Source organism: Monodelphis domestica, chromosome 8 (genome assembly GCF_027887165.1).
Source record: "Monodelphis domestica isolate mMonDom1 chromosome 8, mMonDom1.pri, whole genome shotgun sequence".
Taxonomy (NCBI): Eukaryota; Metazoa; Chordata; class Mammalia; order Didelphimorphia; family Didelphidae; genus Monodelphis; species Monodelphis domestica.
The window spans coordinates 39,347,280-39,372,107 of NC_077234.1; the positions used below are offsets into that span (position 1 = coordinate 39,347,280).

At 45.5% G+C, this 24,828-nt stretch overlaps 1 protein-coding gene across 2 annotated transcripts in view; it reads right to left on the reverse strand.

Moving 5' to 3' along the window:
* The window catches only part of TBL1XR1 (TBL1X/Y related 1), a 135,013-nt gene that overhangs the window by 58,664 nt on the left and 51,521 nt on the right, over positions 1 to 24,828 (reverse strand). The window contains exons 2-3 of one of the 2 annotated variants that reach the window (XM_056806800.1): positions 20,798 to 20,863; positions 240 to 308 (exon numbers count right to left, since the gene is read on the reverse strand). The gene's annotated coding sequence lies outside the window, so the exon portion shown is untranslated. The remainder of the gene's footprint in view (positions 1 to 239; positions 309 to 20,797; positions 20,864 to 24,828) is intronic. The other variant, XM_056806799.1, reaches the window with a different exon arrangement.

Here is a 24,828-nt window from a genome sequence, read left to right on the forward strand (position 1 = left end):
GAAAGGTGAAAAGACACTTTGATGATTATTCTTTCCAATGGTCCTTGAATAACATTTCCAAATGAGTAGATATGTTATTTGTTATGTTAAATCCTAGTTGATAAAATGCTCAGCTTGCAGGGGAAAAAAAGATCATCAATCCCAAAAGGAGACTTAATAATGTTTAAAGTCCATTTATACCAACGTATTGGTCTCTATTTTCTTTATATACACATACATAAATTATTGGATGTCCTTACCAGAACTACTCTCTCAAAGTCTCACAAATCTCTGATGTGGTAGCAGTACAAACCTTGGTTTTACACCACCTGAAAAACAAACCACATAGTGTCACTTTCCCCCCCCACTCTCATTCCTTACAAATGAAATGTTCTATTCATTGGGGCATAGCCTACAAAACCAAGCCCGGGCACCACTTGGCTGTTTAGGTCACAAATCTTTAACATATCCTGTCATGACCCTTTGGATTCATGTGTTCAACAACATGAGATTCTAGAAACAAACCATCAATTGGCTAAAGGAACAGCTCCCCTCCATGAGCCTGTGCTCAAGGGCATGTCTGCACAACCTCCTCCCACCCTACATGCACACAGGTCACACCAAAGCTCCAGGGGAAATGTAAGGCCTGGATAGAGCTTCCTTTTCCAGGAAAGAAAAATAAGCTTTGCTTTGATAGCCTACAACTGTATGTGGATCAGGGGATTAAAACAATACACACTAAGATAAAGCAAAAATCTAATTTATCAATAATAATAAAGGTGATACATTTGCTCTCCATAAAACTTATAAACTTGATTTTTTAAAAGTTTAATGGAGAAAAAATTGACCAAGAAACTCTTCTTTAAAAGCCTAGACAGTCACAGCCACGCACTCATACACACAGACACACTCATATACATACACAACCACACACACATTCACAGCCATGCACACTCAGTCACAGCCACACACTTTCACAGTCACACTCATGCACTCACACATAGCTACACTCATACACAGTCACACACTCATGCAGTTACACACATAGCCACATAGTCATGCACACTTAGACACACATTCACAGTCAAACTCATACACAGTCACGCACTCATGCATGGCAGGCAAGCAGTCCCAATGACGGGGATGAGCGGCTCCGGCAGAGGCACTGCCCTGAGAGAGCAGCGGGAGTTCCGAGACTTTCCTAGGCTCTGTTTCCATGTTCTTAGAATTCTGACTGAGCAGAGAGTGCCGGCCTGAACTTCATGCTGGGGTCAGTAAGACCCTCTGAACTGACTCATGAAAGAAACAGCAAAACGTCCACCTCCGCCTCCTTCACTGGCCTTGGCAGAGGGGCCGCGCCCGGACAGATGGACACACCGACGTGCACCAAGGACTCAGCTCCGGAGCTCTCTCTGACCCTGCAGCCAGGACCAGCCCAACAATGAATGACTAATGTGGTATTCTAAGAGCAGGAACAAATGGGACCTCCAATGTCTCAGAAATGAGGCTCCCCGGATTCTCTTTATAGGGGGTGTTTGGAGCACAGATCCCAGGACCCAGATATCACATCTAACAGGGCAAGAGTTTGGACTTGTGCCAAAATTTTTAACATGCAGTTAAAAATCACTTTGAAAACTCTTAGGTGCAGAATGGAAACCACAAATTACCCAACATTTCCTAAACACTTAATGGTTAAAATTATAAAGTTCTTGGAAAATTAAATGTGAAAGGAACTTGGCAGAAAGGAATGAATACAAGATATTGTTTTCCTAATAAGTCATAGGCTGTGCTTCAAACAACTAAGGGGGAAAAAACCCATCCTCAAAAACAAAAGTAAAACCTGTTTAGATCCCTAGTTTCAATTCCACAAGCTCATTTCAAATCCTTAAATGTAGAAATAAGTATAAAAGAAGATATTAAACTAGATAATAAAATACGGACTAAGAATATTTAGACCTTAAAACATTAGAGCCATTTCATTATTCCCAGATTGAGCCACCAGTGGATAGAGTCAGAAGGACCTGAGGAGCTCAAGTCCAAATTCACACTTATTAGCTGTAGGACCTTTAGCAAGTCACATCACCCTGTTTGCCTCAGTTTCCTCATCTGTCAAATGAGCTGAAGAAGGAAATGGTAAACCCCTCCAGGATCTGCCAAGAAAACCCCAAATGGAGTTGGACACAACTGAAAAATGACTAAAGGATGACAAACTATTTGCAGAAGCTAAGCTTCTCCCTCTGATCACAGGGCAAGTTTCTAGTTTATGAATGATCTCCCGAAAAGCCTAAAATAATCCCTGTCATTATGTCTGTCTCCATCCCAGCACTATTGCCTCCCTGTGACTCAGAAGAGACTCGGCTCTGTCTGGGACAGCGTCTTCAGGTGCGATGTCCGTCTGTCCCTGAAGCAGTAAAGCCACACCATCCCGCTGCTGCCTGGCCAGTGTCCAGAAAGCTCCCGTCGGTGCTGGTCTGGGCTTGAGGCAGGAAGTGGCCCCACACACTCCTGCTTGGATAAGTGTAGGAAGGATGGGTGAATGTTCCCAATCTCGGCTCCAGAGACAAGAGGGGCCAAGGTTCTGCCGGATCTCCAGGGCGCGGTGGCTGAAGAGCATCCCTCTCGGATTCCCTGGATGCCAGGCCAGGCTGGGGAGACCTGGCAGCCCAGAGCTGCCATTTTTACTCCCAGATGCAGGAGAGCCAGGTTGTGACCCAGAAACTAAGTGTCCCAAAGGGGCGGCCAGCTGGGCATCTTTATAGATTCATTTCATTTTTCTTGGGTTATCTTCTAGTTTCATCTAAATGCCACACAACTGCCTGACAGATGAAACACAGAAGACAGTCTCCAGCACAGAAATCATCTCTGAATGATGTGTGCCAAGCCACAGCCAAGAGGGGCAACCAGAGAGGCTGTGCTAAACCCGATTGTAGCAAGCAATTCCACAGGAAAAATGGAAGAGCATTTCTTGTGGGGGAACTGCCATGTTGGGTCCAGCGAGTTTCTTGTATCCAGGCCCGAGTCTCTTCTGACACACCCCACTTTTCCTCCTCCCTGGACTCCCAACCTCCCTTCCTGCCATCTCCCCTCAGCCCCTTTGTTCAGCCCTGCTCCGGGGGCCGGGGCCTTCTGTCCTCCTCATTGCCAAGATGGCAACAGCCTCCCATCATCGCCAAAGTCACTTGAGAGTCCACTGCACTCCACAGTCCGGTTGAAGCAGCCTCCTGGGCCAGGAGTTTTTCTCCCAGGGCTCTGAATCTCACCTCAGACTCAGTGAGGCCATTCCAGCCCTCCAGGAACACTGCAGCAAGCACACCACGCTTCCTGTCTGACCATGTGGCTAAGTCGATCCTTCTGTGGCTGCCAAGGAGCCTGTCATGTGGTGGGGCCCCTCTGGCTCCATGTTGCCATGGGACAGAGCCATCCCTCCCCCCGACAGCTGGCCCATCTTTTCGGATTCAAGTCCCTCCCCAGCACACACCACTGTGTCTGTGCCTAGGTGGGCTGCTATTGCTATGGAGAACAGACTAGGGCCACATTGGTGAACCTACAGCCCATGTGCCAGTGTGCCAAAGGGGCTGCCCCTCCCCCAATACCTGAGCACATTTCTCCCATCCCCGCCTCTGCCTAGCACCCAGCACTCTCAATCACTAAGAGGTTCACCATCACTGCTCTCAGCCCCGCACCCCCATTAGGGCAGCTGCCTCCCATGGCCAGTCCATATCCAGGACTCAGGAAAGCGAGCAGATGAGAGAGACGCCAGCTCCTGCCCCCAAACCAGCTGGGCAACTCCTCTTCCTTCTACCACGTGGGCTCTGACAGCGTTCATAACGAGCCAATGCTGGACCCAGCAGCTGCAGCCATCTAATGTCACTGAAAAGACTTGGTTTCTGGGGGCACCACCGAGGCTCCCTGTACACTCTGCCGGCGCCCTACCAGACACTGGGGACAATGGAGCCATGGTGGGAGCTTCGAGGCGGCCTCTGATACTTACGGAGTAGACTATGAAGGGAACGGGGGCTCTACGAAGGCCGTACCAGGAGGGGTGGGACACAGTGCACGGGACCAAAGAGAGGAAGACGAAGAGGAAGGGCTAAAGCTGGCTTTCACGGTGCCTTTTGGGTCAAAAGAAGGCATTTGTCATGGAGGTAAGAAGAATAACCAGTGGATGAAGCAGGGAAATAGCACAGTCAAGAGATGGAGCCCCCAACCAAAGGAATCCCTGGCCCCTTCTCTTCTCCCTCCAGGGCACTTTACTTGGGGATCTCATCGGCTCCCCTGGATTTAATTACTGTCCCTATGGTGACTCTCCAGGCTGCCTATCTGGCCCTGAGCTTTTTGATGACCTCCAGACTCACATTTCCAACTGCCTTTCAGACAATTCAGTGGCCATCTGAAACTTGACATGTCTAAGATGGCAGCCCCCGCTGGCCCCCTTTCTTATTTCTATGGGAGCCAAGCCCAAAGTCTCCCAGGAGGGAGGCGTGCGCACGCACGCACACACACATGCACACACGCACACACACACGCACACACCTCATAGCTGATCTGCTCCCCAGGAACTCTTCTGTACCATGCTATGAGCCCTTCCTAGTGTCCTCAGACACTGCCACCATCGCTTGGGCTTGGATCACCGCAGCAGCCTGCCACGAGTCTAGCCCCAGTCCCAGGCCTCTGGCAAGCTAACAGGGGACTTTCCTAGTGCCAAGCTGTGCCCAGGTCACCCCATCCTGACTTCCCCACCAAAGAGTTTGCAATCCAGGGCCCCTGGCCTCAGCTCCGTCTCTCAGGCAACCCCCCATTCCTGGAATGCTCTCCTGCCTGGACTCTCTTCTACGAGAAACCCTTCCCAACCTCTCAATTCTAGCATCTTCCCTCTTTTAATTCGTTTCTACACATCCTACATAAAGCTTGTTTGTACATACTTATTGGCTCAACTCCTCCCCAATTATACTGTGAACTCGGGGGCAGAAACTGCCTTTTGCATCTTCTGGTCAGACGTCCAGGATCAGATAAAAAAATGAGTGGTTTGGCTTTTAAACTCCTTCCCACTATTCCACTCTCTTCTCCTCTCACTCTAGGGGCCTCCTTGCTGTTCCAGGTGCAGACATAGGCACAGACGGGCCGGCCTCTCTCCCTTCCTTGTCGATGCCCGGCTTCCCTGCTGCCTCTCCAAGAAGCCTTTCTGGTGCTTCTTCTGGAATGCTTCCGCCCAGGCATGCAGTCATCTCCCTTATACAGTGCTGGTGGCATGCTGCCTCCCGCTTTAGACTGGGCGCTCCTGGCAGGCAGGTCCCAGTTTTGCCCCTTTTACCACCTGGCACACACTTGAGAACATGACCAAGAATGTCCTTGCCAGTCTGCATTCCACCTCCCTGCCTGGACGCAGCAGCGGCAGCAGAAGACTCTGGTGAAGGACCAAAGAACCCGGAAGTCACTTCAGCCAGCAAACACCAGAGACAGAGGGACACGTACTGGTTTTCTCTTAAGCTCTGGGCATCAGGAATCCCCAGTGCACAGCACAGAGCAGGCACTTAAAAACAACTGGATTACTGGGACTGAATGACTTCAGGTGTCCTCTGGCTGTTTTACACAAACTGGGCTGCAGAGAAACTTTTAAAGTTAAAAAAGTAAATTAAATTAAAATTTTAAAAAAGAAAATCACATGAGGTTCCAGAACTACACATGGGATGTGTTTAGTTCCTAACTTCAATCTCAGTCTTTTTCTCATGTGACGCACTGCAACTCAGGCAAACAAAATTGGCACATCCAATATTAAATACACGCATTACAAAACTGAAAACAGTCTGAAGAGGAAAACTACTATTAATTAATTAAATCAAAGAAGACTCACTCCAAGGATGAGTTGAATTTTAAAGGATGGGAAAGAATCTAAAAGATGGTGGAGGGTGGGGCTGAGGGAGTCCAGACAGTGGTCTGGTTTTCTTGTGTTTCTCATGTTGGGCTGGAGAGTGTAAACTGTGAAACGAGCTTGAGGTAGGGTGAGGAAGGAAGGCAAAAAGCACTGATCCCAAGAAGGGTTTGAACTTCATGGTGTTAAAGCTGACCTACCATTGCTCTTTAATATTAAACTGAGTGGAACCCTCAAGGTTTGCCACTCCAGAGCAAATCAACCAGACTACCAGCAGAAAGAACCTGAAATTCAAAATACCAGCAAACAAATATCCAGAGAGCAAATAGCTAAAGTCACTGTCATTTTTAAACCTGTGAACTTACTAAGATTCTGCTTTTGGGAAACCTTCCCCAGAGTCCTCCAACCTCAAAAAAGATCTCTTCCCCAACAGAATTTGTTTTCTATACCATTCAGTGCTTCTGTATTCCCACACTTACTGAGCATAAATACATAAGGATCTACCTCTGCATGGTTTATGGTGCCCAGCACAGCAACTCATACAGAGAAGGTAAATATCTGAGCACTTTCAGTCAAAGTGATCCTTGCCATTTTTTGTCAGTGACTGCAATACACAAAAGGTTCCATTCTTACAAAAGGGATGTTGAAAGTTTGGGCTAGGGAGATAGGCTGGCAGTAATAGATGCAGGGCAGTTTTTATAGCCAAAGCATTTTTAAATTGGTAACAACCTTGTTAAGCTAAAGGGGTAAAAAAATAAAATATAAAAGCAACAAAAATAAAGTTTCCATTTCTACCCATTGATGAAGCATAGTGATCTACATTTAAATAAATACTAGAAGCTAATCTTTGACAAAATGACACACTTTGAGATTCAAAATGCAAATATAACATAAGAAGAAAATCCTACAATGACGCTGCATTAGTATTAGTGCAGGAAGATGGCTTCTCTTGGTTCCTTCTCATTATCTCAACACCAGCCTCACACAGATGGAGCCTTACGAATCAGGGAAGATGGAAGGAAGCCATTTGACCTCTCCTTCACTACTTTCATCTAAATCTAATTTCTTCTGTTTCACTTGTTTAGAGAACTCCAATTTCTCATGTAGCAAATACCATAAGAATTTCAAGTTGATGATCATTCATTCACCAATCAACAGGCCGCAACAATTTGGTCAAGAACTCTGAAGGGAAAAAAATGTTCTTGTACATCTGTAGAGCACTTTATATACATCATTTCATTTGATCTTAACTACTCTTGATGTAATGTTTTTTCCCTTCTGTCTTTTTTAAAATTTCAATTTGCAAAACTGGTATTGGGAACCCTCCCACTGATGCAAATATAGGCAAGTATGACTTAGAAAGCTTCCTGGCCACTCATATGTCCAGGGATACAAGTTTTCCTCTAGCCTATGAGGTGTAATGACGTCACCTTTTACAATTCAGAGGTTAACTTATCCCCAGAGAAACTACGATTAGAATGTTGGTCCAGTACCCTCTCCACCATAAACCAGGCTTCCAAATTAACTGAATTCAAGCGCTCTTCTAGGAAGAGAGCTCATTGCTTGAGATACTTCACTAGTCTTCTGGACACTAGGGAACTGATTGCACAGAACAGTACAAGAAAGAACTTTACTGTCAATGTTGGCTTGCTAGGATTAATTTTATTTCAGGGGTTAATATACTCCTGAATTACTATTATATAATTTTAAAACCCTGCTGTGCAAAATGGTTGAGCATCTGGCCAGGAAGAGGGTCACTGTGATGTAGTGTCTAAATTAGCAGGAAACAGATACTTGTCTGTTAAGTGACGTCCCTGGTTTAGCAATCATTTCATTCCTCTCTCCCTATCCCTCTCGCTACGGTGTGTTACTCTGGCATGCCTTCTTGTCATATTTAGGCAGAGACTATATGAAAGAAACCTTTTCTTAGAGGAGGAGGGGGAGAAGCAATCTTGGGTTCTTCAACATCTTCATCAAACAGTGTCAAAATTCTATTAAGTGAATTAATTCAGAAAAAATATTTCTCTCCCTCTTTAATTTTATTTTCAGTTCCAAATCCTTTCCCTCCTTCTACTCTTGCCCATTGAGAAAGCAAGAAATACAATATTCACTACATATAAGTGATGTAAAATATATTTCTGAATTAGTCATGTTAAAAAAAAAGAAAGAAAAAGAAAAGGAGAAAAAAATGTGCTTTAATCTGCACTCTGAGCCTATCAATCCTCTCTCTGGAGGTGAAAAACGCTTTTTATGATGAATCCTAATGGACCCTTAAATGGATCAAAGCAGCAAAGTCTTTCACAGTTGATTTGTAATATTGCTCTTAATGTGTACAATATTCTCCTGGTTCTGCTCCCTCCACTTTAGTACCAGTTCATGTAAGTTTTCCAAGGTTGTCTGAAACCATCCCCTTCCTTCATCATTTTTCTTTCTTTCTTTTTTTTTTAGATCCTTACCTTCCATCTTAACATCAGTTCCAAGACAGAAGAGCAGAAAAGGCTTGGCAACAGGGGCTAAGTGATTTGCCTGATGTCACACAGCCAGGACGTCTCTGGTGTCCTCCCAACTCTAGGCCTGGTGCTCTATCTACTGTGCCTCCTTTCATCATTTCTTACAGCCCAGTAGTATTCCATCACATTCATATACTCTAATTTGTTCAACCACTTCCCAATTGAGGGGTATCCTCTCAATTTCTAATTCTACCATCACAAAATGAGCCCATATCTTTTTCCTTTTTTTTTTTTGCTCTCTTGCGAATACAGACCTTGTAGCAGTATTGCTAGAATCAAAGGTATGCACAGTTTTACAGACAACAATGCAAATAGTTCACCAGAATAGCTGGACCTGTTCTCAACTCCATCAATAATGCATTCATGCATCATTTCCCCACATCACCTCCAGTACTTGTTATTTTCCTGTTTTATCATCTTAGGCAATCTGATGGAGATAAAGTGGTACATTGAAGTTGTTTTAATTTTCATTTTTTTTATGACCAAAATCTTTAGTTTCCTCTACTGAAAACTCTCTCTTCATATTCCTTAACAATTTATCAATAATTGGGGGATGGTTCTTGGCTTGATTCCCTATATATTTAGAAATTAGACCTTTATCTGAGAAATTTGTATTGAAGATTTTCCCCTCTGGGTTTCCTGCTTTTCTTCTAATTTTGGCTGAATTGGCTATTTTACAAAAACAAAAAAACAACAACTTAAAATTATATAATCAAAATTGTCCATCTTATCTCCCATGATCCCTCCCCCCCCCCCCCCTCTCTCTCTCTCTCTCATGGAATCATGAACTCTTCACCTATCTCTAGCTCTGGGCAGTCATTTCTTCACTACTGCACTTATTTGACTCTGGTATCACCTGGGGGTCTAAATAATATTCCCATTTGGAGCTCCTCTTGGCATATGGTGTGAGAAGTTGATCTCTGCTTGGTTTCAGCCTGACTGCTTTCCAGTTCTCCAGGCAGTTTTTGTCGAATCGTGAATCTCTGCCCCAATAGTTGGGACCTTTGGAGTACAGTTCTCATTTCCTTGGGTGACTTGAGTCATGGATCCCCCACTCCATTTCTTATCCCGCACCAGACGGCTCCCCTTTGAAACCAGAAATCCATTAACTCTTTCAAGACATGATATTGAAGTAACATGCAAAGCTACCCTCTGTAGTATGGTTTTCTAGACTTTTCCAATAAGGAAATGCACTGACTGTGGCATAGCTAGAAAAAAAAACAGAATTGTAGACTTGGGTCTCCGTCCCTAACTCTATGGCCTCGGGCACTGGACCTTGATTCCTCGTCTTTAAAAATGAGGAGGTTGGCCTCAAAGGCTCCTTTTAGCTCTAAAAATATGATCTTCCAAAATTAAGCTGTCAAGAGTTTTCGTGGTCCACAGCCTTAAAAAGTCAGTTCTCTCCTCCAATGTCATTAGCACAGAGTACAGGAGAGGAGGAGAAAAGGTTCTGACATTTTCTCAAGAGGTAGATTATATTGCCTGTGGCCTGTCAGGCAAAAAAGGGAAACTGTCTAAACATAAAGTTATAAATAAATAGAAATAACATAAATTAATTTGTAAATAAAATGTATATTTGTGAATAAATGAATTATTTATAAATCAAAGCATTTCTAAGATAGAAATGATAGCTTGAGGATGCTTTATTAGTAAAGTCAAATACTGTCCAATTTCTACCTAAATGTTCTCCACAAATGTCTTCTACCACCTTGGAGTCCATTCTTTTCTCTGTCCTCGCGGAACCCTCCACCTTGTGGGCTCAATGAACTCCCCCGGAGCCCGCCTGGCCGCAGCTCTCCAGACCCAAGGAAGATGATCACGTGATCCTTGTGGGAGCCCCTACAGGACCTCACTCTCCTGGGGCGAGGAGATAAGGAACGTGGGGCCCCGAGATCAGGCAGCCCTTCTAAAAGACAGAAGTGAAAAGGGAGAGCCAACCAGAGCAAAGGCATAAAGAGGGAGTGGGAGCAACAGCCAGGTCCAGAAGAATGTCCAGGCTGCCTGGTAGAGGGCAGAAAGCAAAGGGAACCCAGATGAGAAAAGTCTCCGAGCCAGGACAAGAACTGTAGAGGCCAGTTCGATCCTAGAAGCTAACAGGATGGTGACAGGTCAGCATAATCACTTGGGCAGCCGAGGGTGGCAAGCCTGGAGACGGGGAGTCCATCGAAGAGGCCATTTCAAAGGGCTGAACGAGGCCGGTGGCTCTGAGGGGATGAGGGAGGGCCCCCGAGGGAGGTGCATGTGAACCCAGGCTGCGGGCGTGGACAGTGGTAGGAAAGTCGGGAAGCTCGGGGCCTCCCCAGAAATGAGGACGAGGCGTTTTGGATATTTTGGGCCAACGGAACATAGAAGTTGAGCCGGACTGGTCCAGTGCAGAAGAGAGATTTGGGAGCGCCACATCACCGCTCTGGCAGCCAAGGCCCAAGGGAGGAGGGAGGTGAGCAGGCAAGCGAAGGATGGAGGCTTGGGGCCGGGGAGGAGAGAGGCAGGCTCACGGTTCTCCTCTGCATCTGCAGCCCTTGACATGATGCCTGTCACACAGCCAATCCGTCACGTTTTCTTCTTGAGTTTGTTTTACTGAGGAGTCGACCCAGCATGGTCTTGAACGAACAGATAATAAATGTTTTTGTGGGGTGGGGATGGAGGAACACGGGCGAGGCTGACCCCTGCCTGCACCCACATGGGAAACCTGCGGGGTGGCAGGCACTGCGTATCTCCTCGGCTTGCCTCAGACCCCCAGACGCTCGCCCGTCGCCCAGGGGAGCCGCACGCTTGAACTGGACGCATTTCTTGGCAGGAGAGCCGTGAAGACCTTTAAGAAATGTCTCCTGAGGGACAAGGCTGCGAATCTAACTTTATGATTCCAAACATGACTCCCGTCACCCAGGAGTCCGGGCCGACGGCTGAGAAGAGCGGACAAAGCAGGCTCCAGCCGGGGCTCCCGCTCACAAGGGAAGGAGGGGAAGGCAGTGTGAAGAGGCAGGCCAGAAGCATCGCTCACAGCACGCCTAGGAGGGACCCTTTTCCTGCAGATCGCCCACGTGTCCCGCCTGCCCTTCCACGTGCTCCTCGTCTAATATCCTGCCCCCTCAGAACACTGGAATCCCTGTATTTCAGGCCCACCTTCAAAGGCAGGCAGGCTACTACAAATGGAACAGCTGGCAGTTTTTTGAAACTTAGTTCCAAGGCTGTCCTATTCAGATGATAATTTCTTTCTACACATCCTGAGGGGAAAAAAGGACAGTTACAGATTTAGCATCCAGGACGCTTTCACATGCTTTGGTTCCTGGCAACAACTTCCTCCTATAGATGTAATGGAAAAAAAAAACACGAAAATTGGCTGTAATCCCAGGTTTGTCCCCAATTATAGCTGTCTAGTACTCTTCATTACTAATCTAATTAGCTACTAATCTTTATGGAAACTGATGGGTTCCCCCAAGTCATAAATTTGAAGATGATCCACAATTTTTACTGCAATGCTCTTCAGTCCTATTCGAAAAGGGTACAAAGCAAGGGCCACTGTTCCAAAATTAACTGAGGGCAGAAGGTTAATATTTCTCTCAGGCTCAGATCTTTAACTAATCTTTCAAATAAGACGGATCTATTAGAAAAAGGATGAATTTCAAAGTTCAGAACAATCTTGTGTTCTAAGATTCTTGAAGGAAGGCAGCCTTTCTGAACTCTCTCTTCCTGAAAAGTGTTACTTAGGGGCAGCTCAGGGATGGAGCACCAGGCTGGGAGCCCGGAGGGCCTGGGTTCCAATCTGGCCTCAGACACTTTTTAGCTGTGTCCTTGGACAAGTCACTGAAGCCCATTTGCCTAGCCCTTGCCTTCCAGTCTAATACAGTTGTTACTGGAAAAGAAAGTTAAGAATTTAAAAAAAAAAGTTGACCACTTTGTAGCAGACGGATGGATCAATGTAAGGCCTCAAATCACTGCAGGGCACCCCCTGCTGCCCATTCCTATTCGGGTTTTGTCCCCTCCCAGTTCCACAGTTTCATTTACAGGAGTGGATCATGTCAGCATTTCAGCCTTAGAAGAACGGGCATCCAGTACAGCCACTCGCCATTGCCTGGACACCACCAAAACACCAATTCCTTTCTCCCTGGAGGGTTCTAAACGATGCCCTTCATGCTAACCTATCACGAGCTGGGGAAGCATGCATATGTGTATGCGTGTGTGCCTGTGTGTGTTCTAAGGTCTGGGGGAGAGGAATAAGCACCTGCAAACTGGGATGCTGCCCCCCTCCCCTCCCCCTCCCAGCTGACAGAACACGTTCTGATTGGAAAGAGGCTTTCAGTTCTTCCAAACTGCACGTGCCTGGATACCAACCCTGCGAAGAGGCCCATTTCAACCCCCAACTAAAAACCACACTCAGCACGCCATCCAGGCAGGCCATCTGCATCCATCAGTTAATTGATTCGGTTCATGTGTTACAAAAAACTACCCTGGAGACTGAAGGGACGTGCTCCTCAGGTGACTCTTCATGGAGCATCTCCTTATGGGGTCAGAAGGACTCCCAGGGAAGAAGCAGAAGGGATTCCCTTCCAGCTGACTGCCCAGGGACTCTAATCCTCATTTGTCACCCATAAGCACCCCTTGAGTGTGGTCATTGTATAAAACCATGGAAACAAAACTACTAGAAGAGGATTCTACATCCCACCTGACTTCTATTGGTGCAATGTAACTGGAATAGAAGGCAAACATAGAATTGTAACTTAAAACATGGTGACAGGCTTTCCATCAAATAAAATAAACACTTTCATTTTCTTAGGTCATTAATTCAAGTTTACTTAATGAGAATTAATGATACTGGATAGGGTCAGATTTCTGACATCTCTCCCAAGTAAATAAACCCTTTCCTCTAAATAAAAAATATCAGAATCATTGGGTGACTGCAAACAAAGTAAGGCAAATGTAGTGCAAATTATTGTCTATTCACTAATGTAGGATTTTAATTAATGTCCAGTACTCTAAGTGTTATATTCTATAAAGTTTATTAATAATCACTAGAAGTAAAGAAGTAAAAAAACTAATTCTCTAACAAAATTAAGACCACGTGACTAAGCTCTCCTTGCCTTTTTAAAAGGCCTGCTCCAGCAGCTTGAGATCCAGAAGAGAGGGAGAGGTGCGGCCACCCCAAACTTATAGCCTCCATACTTCAGCACACAATGTGACCAGGAAAGTGGGGTGCAGGTGCTGCGAATCGTAGTTCAAGAGTATAGAAATTAACTACAAACTAAATAGGTCCCCCCCAAAGGATCTCTATTATATACCACTTTCTTAATCTAGTTTGAGTTGCCACATATATAAGGAAACAAATTCCACTATCTTAAATTAGGCTTTAATTCAGGCTTTTTAATTACCTTAAGATGTCCTGCTCCCTTACAAACTCTTATTTGTGAAAATGTTCTGTTTCTAAGTAGTGGCCCAAGGGAAACCAATATCTCTTCCAATACAGCTTAAGACAAAGAAATGAGGTTTACACTATTGGTGTCCCATATTTTGTATTATACTACAAATAATCACAGCTTAAATCCTAGTAGTCTTGTGTTTGTATTGTACTGACTTCTCCTAATCTAAATGATTTTAGAAATTGGCTCAAACCTATACATTGTTCCATTGCTTTAAAAAAAAAAAGCAATTTAATTCTTCCCCCAAAAAGAGGGACCCTAAATTTTAGGAGTTCAAATATTCTCACATTTCCAAGAATTAGGAATAACTATTTCTTTGCAATGTCTGAATCCCAGCTTAACTTGTATGGCCTGGAACAAGTCTCTGGCTCCACTTCAGATTCTGTTTTCTCATCTGTAAAAGAGCACGGAGCACAGGCCCCAAAAGCATGATCTTCAAGGATGGGTTCCAGGTCTTGGGAATGACATTTGTGGGGTGAGAGAGTTTAGAGCAGGAGGACCAAGAGACAATGGCCTCTCCCTGGTCTCTCTGGGATCCCTGCCACTCCAGTCCCAAGTCAACGCGTCCAAAAGTGGATGCTCTCTTTCCCTCCAATCCAGCCCTTTTCAGAATTTCCCCTTCTCTGTGAAAGACACCACAAACCTTCTAGTCATCGAGGCTTTTAATGTTTACTTTGCCCAACAGGGATGAAAAGCTGCCAAATCTCATCAATGCTACTCTACACAAAATCTCGCCTCTCTCCCTCGGCCAGCACCCTAGTTCAGGTTTTCATCTCGTCCATTAGACTGAGAATCAAAGAAGCCAGTTGAAAGGGACTGTGCATAAAGAAGGGAGCCGCAGCCAAGTGTCTGCCCCCAAGCAGGCTATCCTCCAGGGGAGTCCGCTCTGGGACATCTCGACCCTCCTTCGAGAAGGGGATGCTGCGGGAAGGAGGGGATGAGGAAGGTGACAAGAGGCACAAGAGAAGGGTCTCTCAGGGTGTCCTTTTCCAAGGCTGAGGGGGTGGAAAGCTCGAGAAGAGAGGCCTGGGACAGGCAGCAAAGAATCAGTTATGGAGGGCTCACTTGAGATCAGGTAAGAAATCTATAGGTTTATGGGCAAGTTTCATGGCTTCCTCTAGCTCCATCAGCAAAGTAGTAGGCGTGGGGGAAGAGAATGGTGGGAGGAATCCAAGACTGGCATTTGGCAAGGCATAAGAGTGTTCTAAAACAAGAGACACAAGGAATTCTAGAGGAGAGGTCGGGGTAAGCCTCATCTAGCCAAAGCTAATTCAAGATGGAGAAGAAAGGAATATGAAGCCAACAGTTTAGGAAGACCGTAAAAATTAAATCAACATATAATTTAACAGCTGGTGACTAAAGTGGCAAATGTGACTATGGAGAGGAAAAATATACTGGAGAAAACAGATCAGAAGTTAGAATTTATTGAAGATCAAAGGCTCACAGATATCTCAGAAGCCTCATACCTCTATCAGAGATGAGTTCTTCAAGAAATTCAAGAGGTACTAGACTTAAAACACCAAATAATACCCCTCCTTTAAAAAGGGAGTGGGGGAGAACAGAGAGGAGCCAAAGGAATTGTCCTATGTAGTGTCTGGATACACGTAAGCGCACAGACTATTAAAGCGGAAATGAAAATCAATACCAAGGAGAATAAAGATGAGAAGATCAGGCCTGCACAAGGTGCTGAGGTGTAAAATGGGGGAAATCACCTCCACCTCTGTGGGCTTTTGCCCATTCCTCAGGAGTCCCCTATAAGTCACGGATTTGCTAGGATCTGCTTTGGAGGAAAGAAGGAATATAGTTGGAGAAACATGAACAACCTATCAGCATTTCCTAAGGAAGTTGAACAGATGCAGACCAGTAATTCCAGGAAGTAAAAAGAGCCTAGAAACAGTATTAGCCAGAACACAATCTCCTTGAGAAGAAAGAACCATCAAAGACAACATAAATTCACTTCAGAACAAAACCATTTTAAAACTTTCACAAAGGAAAATGGTAGAGAATTATAAGCAGTATTGGGGAGAAACAAATGTAGAGAATGCTTAGCAAGAGACTGGATTAGCTAGATCATCTCAAGATATTTTCAGGTTGAAACACTACATTTGGTCTCTGCCCCTGACTGAGCTGTCTTGGAAATAGAAATGGCACCAAGGTAAAGCATGATGGGAAGAACAAGTCGCCCTGATCAAGCCTACAAGGAAGGTATAAGTGTTGCACAACTCAATCATTTTAGGATTGAGAGATTAACTTTCAATTTATCAAATACCTAGGGAAAAATCATGGAATACAGTATTCCTCCTCAGGAAAAGGCAAAGTGAAAGGTTAAGATTGTTATTCCTTTTCTACAAACTTTCCTATCCACTGAATATGGGGTACAAGTATGGGGGCCATCCCTGATGGGTCTTAAGAAGCGAACAAGGACCAGCAACACTAATACACTGTTAGTGGAATTGTGAATTGATACAATCATCCTAGAGATCAATCTGGAACATGCCCATTGAGCCATAAAACTATGCATAGTCTCTGATCCAGCAGTACCATTACTGGGTCTGTATCTCAAAGAGATCAAAGACAGGAAATCTTGTACAAAAAATATTTTGAGCAACTCTTTTTGTAGTTGCAAAAGACTGAAAACTGAGGGAGGGGATGTCCATCAGTTGGGGAATGGCTACAAAAGTTGTGGTATGTGGCTGTAATAGAATATAATTACACCATAAGAAATGACTAAATGAACGAGTTAAGAAAAATGTATTGATTTGATGCAAAGCAAAGTGAGAACAAGAAAAACACTGTATGGGCGCCGCTGGGTGGCTCAGTGGATTGAGAGCCAGGCCTAGAGACAGGAGGTCCTAGGTTTAAATCTGGTCTCAGACACTTCCCAGCTGTGTCACCCTGGGCAAGTCACTTAACCCCTATTGCCTTGCCCTTACCACTCTTCTGCCTTGGAACCAATATACAGGATTGATTCTAAGATGGAAGGTGAGGGTTTAAAAAGAAAAAAAGAAAGAAAAGCACTGTATACAGTAACAAATATTATACAATGACCAACTGTGATGGACTAAATCATTAATCAGCAATGCAAGGTTCCAAAATCACCCCAAGAGACTTATGATGAAAAATGCTACCCACAGCCAGAGGATAAACTATTGGAATCTGATTGCAGATCAAAGGATGCCATCTCTCACTATGTTTCCTTTATGGTTTTTTTTTTCCTTGCATGTTAGATACGTGTTTTCTTTCATGGCATGAGGAATATGGAAATATGTATTACATGTCAGCACTGGTATAACAAATTATTTACCACCTCAGGGAAGGGGGATTGGAGGGTAAGAATATGGATCCCAAAATGAGATGACAACTGTTAAAATTTGTTTCTACAAAGTTTTAAAAAATTAGTCCCCAGTAGATCATATCACAATGTAAGAAAAGTTAGAGGAAACTTAAGATCCCACAAGATTGTGCTTGTTTAACTTTTTTTTTTTAAGGATATGAAAGAGCAAAACACTGGACCCTCTTAAAGATTCTTCTCCAACCAAATGTCTCTATGAAACATGACGGAGAACTTCGATCAGTAACCCGGATCATTATTAGTATAAGAGGTGAGTCATAAAGCCAACAGCCATATGGGCAAAAAATGTTCACACCATCATGAAGAATACACAGCACAGTTGAAGCAGGAAGTCTCTAGAAGACTTTGGGGAATTACACGGAACTAAACCCTAGAACACTAGAGCCTCCAAAACGAAAATCTTAATCACAAAGTTTGCCTTTGCTCTTCACAAAGGACAATCGGCTTCCTGATACACCTGCTCAAAAGTTTTAGTGGTCTTTCTCAGTAAAATGCTTTCCCTAGCCCTATCTACCCAATATTTTCTAAAATATCAGAGAAACCAAATAAATTCAAGCTCTGGAGAATGTTCTGCTTCTTTTCCTGTTACCTGTCAGGCTGCCTATACATTTTTAATGAGGAATTTGACACTAATCTTTGGTTAGATATCAAACCACTTTTTCAATTTGCCAAAATGTCATTCTGGTACATCTCCCACACATTTAAACATCGCTCTGCTTTCATCCATGTGTATTTAGTTTCTCTTACTGCCCAAAGTAATTAACATAACTGACAGTGAAAACAAAAGAGATCTCACTTGACAAACCCCATTTAGCAGAACAATATAGAGTTTATGAGATGATCCTAAAGAGAAGCAAGCAAGACCCAAGGCTGGTGACTGTGGGATGAGTTGAGTAACTTCTTGGACTCTCAGTTTCCCTCATCTTTAAGTCCTCCCTCTATCAAAGGTGGGGGCTATCCAAACAGTGAAGCGATTACCACCAGGGTTACAGCAAAGTTACCCACATGAAGGAAGGATGCTGTGGCATGTGAGGATTTTAGTTTTTCTCAAAAGCTTGAGCTTTCCTTCCTTACAGATCATAAAATGATAATAGAGTAATATGATATTAGATTTCAGTGAACTGAGCCAACAACAGAAAGGCCAGAACAGAAATTAATGAAGTCAAGAGAGAAATGCTTTACACTGAAAAAGGAGTGAAAGTAGGCCTAAAAAAACTGGACATTTCTCTGGTTTCCGTGTGCCAAATGTCACTGACTGCATTATCATCACAAAGATGCTCTCTTGAGAAACCTAAATGTTCCATATGCTAAAGTTGTTGGACTTTTAATCATCCAATAAAGTTTTCAATCCTACTATTGAAAAAAATGCACAGGAAATACAACTCTACACAACAGGATCATTCAGCTCACTCTATTTCAATAGATGAAATAATTAACTTTAAAAAATAACCAAAACAGTTGCTTTTTGAATGAAGACAAAAAAAATAATAAAAGCAAATTAGGCTATGCGGTCACAGAAAGCAAGAAGATGACTTTGGAGCCCCAGAATTTGAATTCTGACTCCAGCTCAATCTCCTCTGGCCACCGAGGCCTCTTCTCACCTGGCAGGGAGGCTCCCAGTAGGACACCTGGGGGCCCCAGACGGCGTGGTGGCCAGAGCATGGGATGACCGGCACGAGAAGACAGTTTCCTCTATCCAGGGAATCACACGTCTTGTGTCTCCTTAACCCACTCCCTAAATTCTCTCTGGGGTAGGAAGGGGTTTGAAAGACATCGATAGCAGAGCAGTCATGCTAAGAAGATGAAAATGTCACAAAGTCGATTCTGGTGCTTAAAACGCATTTCACTTTTCAATTAAAAAAAATAGTCCTATATGGACAATCCGAGACAGAAACAAGTCAATGATAATGAAACTCGGAATCCCTCTCCTGCCCTTCAACATGACTGTTCAAAGTTGCTTCTCTTCTTGAACTGTCGGCCTTTAACGAACACCCGAGTGTCTCTGGGAGAGCTCTGCCACGCACGAGTAGCGGGGTGAGAGCTGTTCACAAAGTTGAGCCAGCTGCCGTCTGGCCCCATGTCCCGGGTCCGCGGTCCGTCCACCCCCTCCTGCTTGTCCCACCACTGCAGAAGAGCGCGAGGGCCCGTCTGGGAGGGTCAGTACAGACGCGAGAAGAGGGGGAGTTCCTGACGTTGTCTTAAAAATGGGGGAACCTCCCTTTCCGTCCCGGCCCCCAAGCTTCTCCGGAGGCTCGCCGTTGTCAGGGGCCCACCGTCCTCAGGAGATCTGGGCTGAGGGGCTAAATGTGCCCAAAGGCTCTCGAGGTTCCTTCACGGAATCTCCGAGAAAGGTCACTCTTGACTAAAAGATGAATTTAAGAACTTCACCTAATGCATGGTATTTCTCACCAAGAAACGCCTTCGCTGCTGCTGGTTTTCCCAGAACATCCTCTTTACGGTAGAAACAATGATGTGTAGCTTAAGACGGGGACAAGGCCAAAGGGCGTCTCCAACAAAGAGCCCAAAGGCTGCTCCTCCGTGACGGGCAGGCCACCAGGTGCCAGACCCGCCCTGGGAGGGGGCTGGCAGGGCACGGCTCAGGGTGACCTCCACGCTGGTGAGGCGCCTCAGCAGGAATTCATTAGTGGTCTGTAGACATGCAGCAGGTTGCCAAATGGGCACAGCTTTGGAGAAGATGTGTTCTACAGACCAGATCAGCTCTTTCTGCTGCCAGGGAGCGAGCAGAGCAGAGGAGAACGTCCCCTGCGCGTGGCCCGAGACGGCTCAGAGCGGGCCGGCGGCTGAGGGAAGGCAGCTACGTTCAGCGCTACCCATAATGAACGGTGGCCTCAGGGAAGCAGCCCCTGAGCCGGAAGCTGCAGGGGCGTTTCACTGCCTCATTTTTTCCAGAGAATCAGAAGCATCCAGGACTTGACCGAGCCATCTTGGCCGATTCAGCTCTCTACTCGGCCCCCTTCTTCGGGCACACGCAATGAGGACGGCTTTTCCTTTCAATCAAACGTCTGATATTCCCCTAGAAAAGATCATCTTGGGCAGGGCAGGGACCTAGAGCAATGCCTGATCCTGGGGGGCTGTTTATCCCTGTTTCTTCAGTAGCTCAGAATAGAAAGGCTTCTCTTTTAGATTTCTCAAAGCTCACCCAGCAATCATAAAACCAGAGCAAGAGGGGCCAAAAAAGTCTTTTCCTAGTAAAATGGCACCCTCTGGTCACAAACTCTTCTCTGTCTTTCCCCCTGATACTACACAAATGGCAGTCAATGTAGTGTGTGACAAGAGATGATCTCAGATTTGCAGGAAGACACAGAAAAGGAGAAAATTAATTAAAAGAAGTTTGGAGGAAAAAATAAAACTTACACAGGAGCTACTATAAATCAACACAATTTTTTTAAACCTGACCAAAAACTTCCATTTGCAAACTTAAAAGTAGTAAACCCAACTTTCAAAACACAAATAGGATCATTAAATGGCAGTAGGTTTTTTTTTCAACCTCCTCCAACTAAAATGAAGAGGTTCTGAAAGGTCTATTTAAAAAGAACTGGCATATATTGAAAATGTATAAAGTGAAATTATGCTTTGTTATTTTTTGTTCCTTAATCAGTAAGTTTAAGTATAAACCATAAAAGTGATTCCAACTAGAAAAATATTCTCTTACCATTGGCAGTACATTGATGTAGGGAAGCTCAACTTATTTGGTTCTTCCAATCACATGAAGTTGATACTAAAAGAAAAAGAAAACAAGGTTTTGAGTGTGCCTTAATAAGAGCAAAGTTAATTAGTAAATGAACAAGCAGATCAAACATCACCTCATTGGTCACTTAAAAGTAAAAGCTCAGAAGCTGTCCATGGGGCCAACCTAGCCTGAAAAGGAATGCAGAGGGAAGAGTGACCAGGGGAAAGGGAAGCCTCCCCACCACTTCCCTGGCAGCCCATTTCCTACCTGGGTAACTCAATTATTAGGGGAGGCTCCATAGCTCAGAAGTGTCAAACTCAAGCTACAAGTGTGCTGGAGAAAAGTTTAATAAGATAAATAAAAGTACAACACAACATAAACAGTGTTAAATTGTGGTTTTCTGAATCAATATGTGAGTGGGGTAGCTAGGTGGCACAATGGATTTAGTGGAGCCTGCCCTTAGAAGGACCTGAGTTCAAATTCAGCCTTGAACACTTTCTAGCTGTGGGACCCTGGGCAAGTCACTTTATCCTGTTTGCCTCCATTTCCTCATCTGTAGACTAAGCCAGAGAAGGAAATGGCTCCCCACACCAGTATCTTTGCCCAGAAAACCCAGACACAAGGGAAATCAACTGGCACTAAATAATGAATCCTCATCCCTTGCCCAGGCAGGGCCTTGGGGCACCTGAGAACTCTCCAGAGGCCCCTGGCACCCAGAAATCCCATCACAGAGGAAGTCTGGGGCTCTCACACTCAGCTCCCAGCACATGGCTGCATGAACGAGGGCCAAACCCAGAGAGGCTGCACAGGTGCCTGCCTGGGAAGGATGCCCAAGAGGCCAGCTCTCTGGGCAGGGACTGGAGGAAGAGGCGGCCCTGGGGGAGGCACAGGGAGGAGTCCTGCTTGGGGGGATTCTGAGAAGCCCAAGAGAAGGCGTTAACTGTGAGGCAGAGATAGCCTGAGACCAAACCCTTGGGAAGAGCGGAATGAGAGTCTAAACTCCTCAGACAACTAGCAATAACTGATAACAGAAGACAGACAGCAGGTGGCCCCTAAAGTCGGATGGGGGAAAACCAGCTGGTGTGGCTAGTGCGGCCTCCTTCTGCTATCAGAAAACCTCCTCCTCCTCGGCCAGTGCCCACACAGGCTGGAGGAACCCCCAACAAGCAGGCCCCGGCCCAGGCAGTCTCTGGAGGGAAGATTCTTCCCTCTCTCCCTCCCTCCCCCAAGTCCGGGAAGAGAAAGGCAAGGGAAGGTGCCGCAGCTCTCTAGGACTGCCTCCGTCCCCCCCATGCACTGGGGGTTGGGGACTCCAAAGCCAGGCCCAGCCTGCTCCGGCCTGGTGGAGAGAGGGAAGGTTCCGGAGTTTCCGCTGGCCCAGTCTCTCTCCCCTCGAGCAGCCACCTCTGCTCTCGTTCTCTGGAGAAGCTCTTGGTCCAGGGGGAAGCTGAAAACAAACAAGCACGCTCACCGGTCCAGCTCTGGCCCAGCTCCAGGGCCACGGGGGCTGGCGGACCCAGGTGGACAAGCTCGGCAGGGCATCGGGATATACAGACTTGGACAAGGGGGGCAGCACAGCTCCTCTGCTATGTGGACAGAGAGGTCCAGCTCCCCGGCCATGGCCAGCGCCGGGCTCCCATGCACAAGAATGCTTCCTCCACGGGGTGGTGAGAGCTCTCAGAGAGCCCCGTCTCCCCAGATGATGCCTCCTCTAATATTCATTTTCAGAGGGTCATTCAACAGTTTTTACAGTATTACAATTTCCGGGGAATCTTGAATAAGCCTGACAGGTAGGTCAGGTAAGACATTTTGTTGCAAAAGAGGATTCTCTTCTTCTGAGCTGGGTGCTTTTCTTACCCAGAAAACAATAAGCACAAAAAGATCTTAAATTCTTTCTATCAAGTGTGAGATGATACAAATACAGTCCGGTCCAGTCCGGTCCATCCATCTGTAGGTGTCATTTGATTCCTCCTAACAGCCTCCCTGGAGAAGCCCCCGATCATGTCTGAGAGGCCCCCCAATAAGCTGGGGAGAAGGGGAAGAAGCACACGAGTTGATGGTGACCGAATTTTTTTCTCAGAAACCTTTTTTGGAGAATTGATAGTCAGAGATGTTCTCCACAGTGTGGCATTTCCCTGTAATAAATCCCCCATGAAGCCTCCATCTCCAAGTGCCTTCCAGCTGGCCTGGCTCTCTACATACTGATCTCCCTGCCCCAGGCCCTGGGCATCTTCTCTGGCAGCTTCCCTTTTTTCCCATCCTCCTAGTTTCTCAGCCTCCTTCAGTTCTGGCCAAAATCCCACAAAGTCCATCCTGATCTCCCCAACAGCCAGGCCTGGCTTCACCCCCCATTACCTAGCTCTTTCTGCTCTTTTGCCTTAGAAGCAATACATAGTATTGATTCTAAGAAAGAAGGTGAGGGTCTAAAAAATAAAGTCCAAGTTTGGGCCATCCATGAGCCTGTCTCCCACTTTTGGCACCACGTCTACAAAATAACTCCTTCTGGTATTGCTATTCCACCTAAACTCATGCTTTCAAGGAACCAGTTACTCACATAACTGCCTGTACACTGAGTACAAAAGGGGAAATTTGAATCATGTTATGAGTAAACCCCTATGGGGATAAAGCATTTTATAATATAATCATGTTTTGTTTTATCCTGAAAATGCCTGTGCTCATTTAGTGCTACAAGTATTTTGCAAACATTTTTGCCAGGCAGCCATTAGGTTCATAAAAATTCTCAACCGATTAAAAAAAAAAAAGGCTTTTAAGGACACACGAACAACCACTTTGTGAAATCATCTGTAAAAATTTCTAACAATCCTGGCTGCTCTAAAGGAGTTCCATCTTTATTTTGATTTAATTTTCTCAAACACAATTTTGTTTTAACTGATCAAACAGATGCTTGAGCACATCTGATTTAAAATTGGAAGAAGGGATTTACCACAAAAATCTTTAGTTTCAGAATATGAGGGTCATTAAGACCCAAACAAAGTCAACTTAATGCGCCCCTTTAAGCAAAGACCACTACATTCTCCCTTAGCCCAGATCTGGTCCGTTCTATCACATCCTACTGTAGAGCCCCTGTCCATTCCTTCAAGATGCTCCTCAATGCCCCAGAGATCACCCTGATCCTCCTCCGCTTCTGAACTCTTTCGATGCCTACTTGTCTCTCTCACCAAATTCTACTTGTTGTCTTCCATCTCTAAGGGACTTGTGTTCCCTCTCTGTGAGCGTCTCCTCTCCCCGACACCCCCACCTCATCTTGCAGACTGTCTTGCCCTTCATCAAAGCTCTCCAATACTTCTCCATGGGTCAGGCTGAACTTGTGCACAACGACACCTTTTCTCTTTCAAGAGACCTTGAAAACTTGGTTTGGCTGAACTGAGAAGAGTCCGCAGGCAGAACAAACGTGCGAAAGAAACAAGATGGGCAGCGGCAAACGACAAGGCCGTCCAGCTTCTTCAATGTCGTTTCCACTGATGAAGTCTATTTCCGACGTGGACACTGGCTGCACGGCGTGGCAGGAGCGAGGGGCTTGGGGAGCACAAGCCTGCCTGCCTTCCAGGTGTCAAACGGCTGCTGCGGGAGCCCAGAGATTCCTGATGAGGATCCACGGGGTGGGGGCAGCCATGGGGGCTGACAGGCACCCTCCCTCCATCAGCCCAGCTGGTTCACCTTCTCTAGCAGTGACACGCAACCAAGAGTTGGTTAGGACGGCTTCTTCTTTCTCCAAGCATGCTGCTGTAGGAGTGGGGTGTGCAAGCAATGGCCACCAGTTCAGCATTGCTGGGGCAAAGAATGGTAGACCTGCTCTCCAAGGGAACCCAGATAAAATATTCAGGAAAGCAGCTCTCAAGCACAAGAAAGATTCACAAATCAGCCAAAGAAAGCCTTTAGCAAAAGTTTATCAACAAAGTAAATAGATACAGTAATTAACTCTCATGAGAGCAATGAAAACATCCTTCAGTCACCTCGATAAAAAGAGCTGAAAGTCACCCTATCTTTAATGA